At 38.9% G+C, this 9,234-nt stretch overlaps 1 protein-coding gene across 1 annotated transcript in view; it reads right to left on the bottom strand.

The window, feature by feature from the left end:
• Positions 1–7,328, bottom strand: part of TXNDC5 (thioredoxin domain containing 5) — a 74,097-nt gene extending 66,769 nt beyond the window's left edge. Inside the window, exon 1 of the mRNA XM_030552375.1 lies at positions 7,271–7,328. The gene's annotated coding sequence lies outside the window, so the exon portion shown is untranslated. The remainder of the gene's footprint in view (positions 1–7,270) is intronic.
• Between the last annotated feature and the right edge of the window lie 1,906 nt (positions 7,329–9,234).

Here is a 9,234-nt window from a genome sequence, read left to right on the forward strand (position 1 = left end):
GCAAAAATTAGATGTCTGTACACTAATGCGAGGAGTCTAGGTAAGAAAATGGAGGAACTAGAGCTACTGGTGCAGGAAGTGAAACCGGATATTATAGGGATAACAGAAACATGGTGGAATAGTAGTCATGACTGGAGTACAGGTATTGAAGGCTATGTGCTGTTTAGGAAAGACAGAAATAAAGGCAAAAGTGGTGGAGTAGCGTTGTATATCAATGATGAGGTTAACGGTAAAGAAATAAGAAGTGATGGAATGGATAAGAGAGTCTGTCTGGGCAAAAATCACACTGGGAAAGAAAGCTACTAGAGCTTCCCCTGAAATAGTGCTTGGGGTGTACTACAGACCGCCGGGATCAGATCTGGATATGGATAGAGACCTCTTTAATATTTTTATTGAAGTAAACACTAATGGGAATTGTGTGATCATGGGAGACTTTAACTTCCCAGATAGTGCTGGTAACAATAATAAGGCTCATATTTTTCTGGATATGATAGCTGATGGATTTCTTCACCAAGTAGTTGAAGAACCAACAAGAGGGGATGCCATTTTAGATTTGGTTTTGGTGAGTAGTGAGGACCTCATAGAAGAAATGGTTGTAGGGGACAACCTTGGTTCGAGTGATCATGAGCTAATTCAGTTCAAACTAGATGGAAGGATAAACAAAAACAGATCTGGGACTAGGGTTTTTATTTCAAAAGGGCTAACTTTAAAGAATTAAGGAAATTAGTTAGCGAAGTGGATTGGACTGAAGAACTTGTGGATCTGAAGGCAGAAGAGGCCTGGAATTAATTCAAGTCAAAGTTGCAGAAACTATCAGAAGCCCTGCATCCCAAGAAAGGGGAAAAAAAACATAGGCAGGAGTTGTAGACCAAGCATCTCAGAGAGGTGATTAAGAAAAAGCAGAAAGCCTACAAGGAGTGGAAGATGGGCAGGATTAGCAAGGAAAGCTACCTTATTGAGGTCAGAACATGTGGAGATGAAGTGAGAGACTAAAAGCCATGTAGAGTTGGACCTTGCAAAGGGAATTAAAATCAATAGTAAAAGGTTCTATAGCCACATAAATAAGAAGAAAACAAAGAAAGAAGAAGTGGGACCATTAAACACAGAGGATGGAATGGAGGTTAAGGATAACCTAGGCATGGCCCAATATCTAAATAAATACTTTGCCTCAGTCTTTAATAAGGCTAATGAGGAGCTTAGGGGTAATGGAAGGATTACAAACAGGAATGAGGATATGGAGGTAGATATTACCACATCTGAGGTAGAAGCCAAACTCGAATAGCTTAAGGGGATAAAATCGGAGGGCCCAGATAATCTTCATCCAAGAATATTAAAGGAACTGGCACATGAAATTGCAAGCCCATTATCAAGAATTTTTAATGAATCAGTAAACTCAGGGGTTGTACTGTATGACTGGAGAATTGCTAACACAGTTCCTATTTTTAAGAAAGGGAAAAAATGTGATCCGAGTAACTATAGGCCTGTCAGTTTGACATCTGTAGTATGTAAGGTCTTGGAAAAAAATTTGAAGGAGAAAGTAGTTAAGGACATTGAGGTCAATGGTAATTGGGACAAATTACAATATGGTTTTATAAAAGGTAGATTGTGCCAAACCAACCTGATCTCCTTCTTTGAGGAGATAACAGATTATTTAGACAAAGGAAATGCAGTAGATCTAATTTACCTAGATTTCAGTAAGGCATTTGACACGGTTCCACATGGGGAATTATTAGTTAAATTGGAAAAGATGGGGATCAATATGAAAATTGAAAAGTAGATAAGGAACTGGTTAAAGGGGAGACTACAACGGGTCGTACTGAAGGGTGAACTGTCAGGCTGGAAGGAGATTACTAGTGGAGTTCCTCAGGGATCAGTTTGGGGACCAATCTTATTTAACCTTTTTATTACTGACCTTGGCACAAAAAGCAGGAATGTGCTAATAAAGTTTGTGGATGACACAAAGCTGGGAGGTATTGCTAACACAGAGAAGGACCAGGATATCATACAGGAAGATCTGGATGACCTTGTAAACTGGAGTAATAGTAATAGGATGAAATTTAATAGTGAAAAGTGCAAGGTCATGCATTTAGGGGTTAATAATAAGAATTTTAGTTATAAATTGGGGACACATCAGTTGGCAGTAACAGAGGAGGAGAAGGACCTCAGAGTATTGGTTGATCACAGGATGACTATGAGCCGCCAATGTGATATGGCCGTTAAAAAAGCTAATGCAGTTTTAGGATGCATCAGGTGAGGTATTTCCAGCAAAGATAAGGAGGTGTTAGTATCATTATATAAGGCACTGATGAGACCTCATCTGGAATACTGTGTGCAGTTCTGGTCTCCCATGCTTAAGAAGGATGAATTCAAACTGGAACAGGTTCAGAGACGAGCTACTAGGATGATCCGAGGAATGGAAAACCTGTCTTATGAAAGGAGACTCAAAGAGCTTGGCTTGTTTAGCCTAATCAAAAGAAGGTTGAGAGGGGATATGATTGCTCTTGATAAATATATCGGAGGGATTAATATTAAGGAGAGAGAGGAATTATTTAAGCTTAGCACCAATGTGGACACAAGAACAAATGGGTATAAACTGGACACTAGGAAGTTTAGACTTGAAATTAGATGAAGGTTTCTAACCATTAGAGGAGTGAAGTTCTGGAACAGCTTTCCAAGGGGAGTAGTGGGGGCCAAAGACATATCTGGCTGTAAGACTAAGCTTTATAAGTTTATGGAAGGGATGGTATGATGGGATAGCCTAATTTTGGCAATTAATTTTGGCAACTGATCTTTGATTATCAGCAGGTAAGTATGCCCAGTGGTCTGTGATGGAATGTTAGATGGGATGAGTTACTGCAGAGAATTCTTTCCTGGGTGCTGGCAGGTGAGTCATGCCCACATGCTCAGGGTTTAACTGATCGCCATATTTGGGGTTGGGAAGGAATTTTCCTCCAGGGCAAATTGGCAGAGGCCCTGGAGGTTTTTCACTTTCCTCTGCAGCATGGGGCACGGGTCACTTGCTGGAGGATTCTCTGCAGCTTGAGGTCTTCAAACCACAATCTGAGGACTTCAATAACTCAGACATAGGTTAGGGGTTTGTTATAGAAGTGGATAGGTAAGATTCTGTGGCCTGCATTGTGCAGGAGGTCAGACTAGATGATCATAATGGTCCCTTCTGACTTTAAAGTCTGAGTTTATGAGTAATAAGGATAAGGGGAGAAGATACTCTCAAATCGGGGCGGGGGGGGGGGGAGTTTGCATTGTGCTGTGTGGGTTGTTGTTCTCGCTGACACAGAGAGACCAAGCAAGTAATCCAGCTCCTACTGAAATGAGACATCTAATATTACAGGAATGTAAGTAATATCAAGAAAATGTGTTAGATTATATTTTGTTTAAGCTTATGAATTCTCCCTCTTAGCACAGGGATGTTTATTCCTGTTTTTTTGTAACTTTAAAGTTTTGCCTAGAGGGGAATCCTCTGTGTTTTAAATCTTATTATCCTGTAAAATTATCTTCCATCCTGATTTTACAGAGGTGCTTCTTTTATTTTGTTCTTCATAATAAAGTTCTGTTTTTAAGAATCTGATTGGATTTTTAGTGTTCTAAAAACTCGAGGATCTGGTCTGTGCTCACCTTGGTTACCTATTTGGTTAATATATTATTCTCAATCCTCCTCAGAAAAGGGGGTGAAGGATCTTGGGAGGATATTTTGGGGAAATAGGAACTCCAAGTGGTCCTTTTCCTGGATCTTTGTCTAACTCACTTGGTGGTGGCAGTGATACCGTCCAAGGGCAAGGAAGAGTTTGTACCTTGGGGAAATTTTTAACCTAAGATGGTAGAAATAAGCTTAGGGGGTCTTTCATGCGGGTCTCCACATCTGTGCCCCAGAGTTCAGAGTGGGGAGGGAACCCTGACAGTTCTGGTGTCCACATTTTTAAAAGGATGCTAAAAAAATAGAGAGGTGCAAAAGAGTCACAAAAATGATTCAAGGGCTGGAGGAAAATACCTTATAATTAAAGACTAAGGGCTTGTCTACATGGTGCCTTAGTGTGCTCCAGCATGTTACACACTAATTGTCTGTGTAGACCCTGCTGGTGCACACTGAAAGTTTCCTATTGTGTGTTCATGTAGTCCCGTTTCAAACAGTACTGTGTCAAAATGCAGTAGGTAATTTTTAGTGCATTGCAGAAGGTCCACAAGGACAGTTAGGGCGTGGCATACTAGTGCACACTAGAATTTACACCACAGCTGATAGGCATGAATGCACCATGTAGATAAGCCCTTAAAGAGCTCCATCTGTTTAGCTTATGAACAAAAAAAAAGATTAAGGGGTGACTTGATTACAGTGTATAAATACCTACCAGGGGAGTAAATTCTGGGTACTAAAGGGATCTTTAATATAGCAAAGGAAGACATAACAAGAACAAATGGCTAAAAGTTGAATCAGAGAAATTCAAATTAAAATATTTTTAACAGTGAAGATGATCAGCCACTGGAACAAGCTATCAAGGAAAGTGATGGATTCCCCATTTTTTGATATGTTCAGATGAAGTCTGGATGCCTGTCTGGAAGATGAGCTTGTGCTTGGCTAAAGCATTTAGGCTCAATAAAGGGGTAATTAGGTGAAATTTAACATCCTGTGTTATACAGGAGGTCAGACTAGATCATCTATTGGTATTTTCCATCCTTGAATCCTACGAATATGGGCCCTACACTGAGTCTAAGTAAACTATGGTTTTAAATTGAGTTGGAATATTAGCATGAGCAATACGCTCAAAACACGTGATCAAAAGAATAAGATCATGAGAACAAAGAGTTGTCTGTGTTAAATGTGAACTGACCCTGGAAATACCAGCATTATCATATTGATGGTCTCAGCAGAAGTAATAGAAATATAGAAAACATGGCTGATTGGGCACCAGGTGCAGAACTTAGTCCTAAGATTCCCTTTTTGGTCTTTGGCTAAAGTCCAACAATCAGCAATAATATTGTTTGTTATTGTGTATAAAAAGCAAGACTTCCAGAAGTTTTTTTTTTGCCAGAGCTTTTTCCTTATCCCTTTGTAGTTACAGCATAATGGGAAGGAATATCCTGAACCTGATTCTGTTGTGAGTATTTTGGCCAATGCTTGTATGTGTATTGCTGTTAAAATATATGCTTGTACCAGTATTTTGGATGAAATTAACACCAAGTGGCCTTTGGACTAATAAAGAAATACTTGTGTGGAAGCTGAGTCATGGTTAACCTTCATAAACTTAGAAGGGACATTATTTCTGACAGCTTGACTGGCCCAGGAATGCCCCCTGTGTCTGGGAGGGAAAGGGAGAGAGAAAGGTAACATGGGTGGCATAAAGCCAGTGTAGATGCCTCCAAGATTTCCTTACATCAGAGGAACATCCACCTGCCCCGATAAGGTACTTCTCCTTACCCCTGGGAACCATGGATCAGAATCTAGCTTGTTGTGTACAAAGGAGGAGTAAGAATTTGACATTGACTGAATGTATGGGGTAAAAGATAAGGGGAAATTTCCAAGATGACTCCTATTTTACAGGTCTCAGTGATAGGGAGAATGGTGGTGTGTTCAATAGTGACAGAAAACATGGGAGTGGAGGAAAGAGAAGGTTTTGAAAGAATTTTAAGGAGCTCAGTTTTCAGTTGATGGTGAGAAATTGAAGAAGGTTGTCAGAGAGGTTGAAATGAGCACTTGGATAAGGAGAAAGGAAGGGAGATAATCGGATGTGGAAAGGTAGATTTTTTCATTGGTATTCAAAGCCATGCTAGCAAGTAAGGTCACTTAGAGATAGAGTGTACAGAAAAAAGAGGAGAGGGCCAAGGACAGAACTGCGTAGGACCCCCACAGAAAGTGGGAGAGGGAAAGAGGAGCATCGATCAAAAGAGATGATGAAGAAGCAGGAAAAATGGGAGGATACTGCACAAAAATCCAGGGAGGACAAGTTGTCAAGGAAGAAGTGATCAACAATGTTACATGCAGCAAAGAAATGTTCCAGCACTCCTTTGAAAGGGGAAAACTGTCCAGTTACTGTTTGGAAACCAGTACAACTGTACTCCTGAACAAAGATAAAAATCCAGAAGTCTGTAGATCATTCTGACCAATCTCATTAATTAAGCTAGAGAATAAAATACTGACAAAATCAGCTCTCTCTGATCCTATCACTATCAAATCATACTGACCAATGTAGCTTTACTCCAGGGAGAGCAACAAATCATAACATTTGGTGAATACTAAACGTCATTGCATAGTACAAATAATTAACAGCATACTAGCATTAGATGCAGGGAAAACTTTTGATAGGATTTTTTAGGCTTATTTTTCTGTAGTATTGGAGAACTTTGATTTTGCACATCAATTTATAACCTCCATAAACTGTTCTATTGCTCTCTATGTGTATTCCTTCATCTGAACAGGTACCAAGCAGGGATTTCCTGCTTAAGGAGCAGCACAAAGCAGAAGTTCCCCTTTGTCACTTCTTCTAGGTGTTGAACTGCTTGCAATAGCTGTCAGAGATTCTCCAGAGTCAGGGCAGAACAATCCTTAATACAGAATGCAAAATTTCTTTTTTTCTGGATGGCATCTGCCTTATCTGATTGAAACATAGGCCTCTCTTCAATTCCTTAAAGAAATCTTAGAAGTCTCATTTAGTTTTCATGTAAATATGACCAAATCAGAGACAAACCAGTGAGACTGTTTAATTTTCCTTGTTGATGTTTCTGTGAGGGATTCAAATACCTCACCTATTTATACTAACAGTGCTAAACCCATAACCCCTTTTATATATCTTAAAAGATGGCATCTCTCACAATTATCTATGTTAGGCCCAGCCTACTTGACAAAAGTAAATGTCCTTGCTCGAGTGTTACACTTCTCAAAAGTCCACCTAGTATTTATATCCACTTCGTACTATAGCATGGAGACCAAAAACAAGTTGTTGAGGCTTTAAAGACAGAAAACAACTAGAAATTCTATAACTGGACAGCGGTAATTCAATATGTTTGGAACAAGATTACTTTTTACAGAAACTCAAAGCAACAGCCTCACTTGCCAAAGCCTGGAAGCAGTATATTTATCTCTTTTTATTCCTTTCAACCTGATTTATGGCAAAGACAATTTGCTCTCTCAGGAGATCAGACAATATCCTACCCCAGAGAACCACACTGCAAATACGGAGAAAAACTTTTCTCCCTCAAGAGAGCAAACAACATCCTATCCTAGCAGACTACTCTAAAAATATGGAAAAAGAAAAACAGGTACCTGGGTGTAATGCCAAAATTCTCACCAACTTCCTGGATAGTCAGGCTCCCATGTTTTCCTGCAGAATAGAATGACACTGACTTTAAAAGATGTTTATATTAAAGGATTATCAACAATTGGAGACTCAGGGCATAACACTACTAAATTTTGAACAGCTCAGAATTAAATTAAATCTACTTTCTTGATTGTTGTATATGTACTTGCAAATTAGACACTTCCTAGATACAGTTACTAAAGAAAAAACTGCACTATTGGCAAACCAAACAAACCACCACTCAGAGGGTGCCTAACCCAAATAAGTTTCTATTTTTACTGCACACGTTCTTCACCGAAAAACACTTCACAAGAGTACACTTAACATTCTACACCCTGGATTTGAGCTCTTAAGATTCCTTTAAAGATAATCAATAGCAAAAAGCACTTGGTTACCACTCTGAAGCCTGTTTCGAGCATTTACAAGTAAATGCAGTACTTTGTACTACATAGATGTTGCTATTTTCCTTCCATTTTGAAAAAAAAATTACATTTATCTACATTTTAAATACTCCAGATAGACATTACAAATCACTCTCACTCATATATTGTTTATTGAGCTGTCATTACATATGCTGGTTTTGGGCACTGATTCCCCGTTTCATGATTCAAGTTGGCAATTGAAGGTCAGGGCTTGATTTCCATTTATTTTAAGGCCCCTTTGCTCTGCTCTGGTGGCATGAAAGGATCTGAAATTTGGTGTACATTATATTTATATTCATTTTAAGGCCCCTTTGCTGTAGCAAAGTTGTATAATGAGTAACAGATTGTCATAATGTAACCCTTTATTATACTTAGGGGAGTTGAACCATAGGACCAACTCCCCAACATTGACTTAAGAGTATTAATTATGAACAATTAAGAATAAATGTCTATGGTGTGCAAAAAAGTTTATCCTTGCTCAATTGACTATATCAAGAAAATTAATATTACAGATGTGGTAACAAAGTTGAAGTACTTTAAACTACTAAAATCAGCCCATCAGATCAGCAATATCAATAAAAACTACTGTAAACTATGGCATGAATAGATAATGCCCCTGTAACTTCAGTAAATGATAAATCAATTGACTACCAACTCTAGAGATAGCCAACTTATATTTAAATTATTCAATTTGTTGCCCAGATCTGTTGGTCAGGAGATGGAAGGATAGGGTTTCTGGGAAAAGTGAAGTGTTTCAGGAGACGGCACTCAGCAACACATGAGCAGGGGCAAAAGAATCAGATATTGGGGGTGAACCAAGGTTGGTAGTTGGTGAAACAAACTTTGTGTGGGACAGAAGACGATCTTGTCTACATGTGAAAGTTGCACTGGTTTAACTATAGGTCTAATTTCAAACCGATTTTGTTAAACCAGTGCAAACCCCTGTTGGTGACACATTGATTTTGGTTTAAGAGTGACTGAGTTCAGTTGAGCTTAAATTGATTAGGAAACAGTGTAAGCTAACCTGAAATAAGTCACTCTTAAACCGAATAAAAAAGATTGTCCGCTCACAAGGATCTGTACTGGTTTAAATTAAATTGGTTTAAAAACAGGTTTAAGTTAAATCTCTGCAATTTTCTCATATAGATAAGGCAGAACAAAAAAGTCATGGATGAAAGAGAGAAAGGAATGGAGGAATTCAACAAAAAAGTCAGTGGAAGAGAGGGTGGTGAGAGATGTCATGGACAATGATGGATTAAAAGTTATGGAAAGGTTTGATGGAGGCAGGTTGGCGATGATGAAGGAAATGAGGATGAGCAGGCAGAAAGCAGAGAAACTGCAGGGTTTAAGGGAAGACAAGATCAAGCAAGTGGCTGTTTTGGTGAGGAAGAGACCTGATTCAAGTTTAAAAATCAAAAGGAAAGGGGGTGAGGAGGCAGGAGACAATGGGTCAAAATAGACATCGGTATAGAAATAAAGAAGAGTGAGAGAACAAGGTGTAAGGATTA

Source organism: Gopherus evgoodei, chromosome 2 (genome assembly GCF_007399415.2).
Source record: "Gopherus evgoodei ecotype Sinaloan lineage chromosome 2, rGopEvg1_v1.p, whole genome shotgun sequence".
In the NCBI taxonomy this organism is placed as follows: Eukaryota; Metazoa; Chordata; order Testudines; family Testudinidae; genus Gopherus; species Gopherus evgoodei.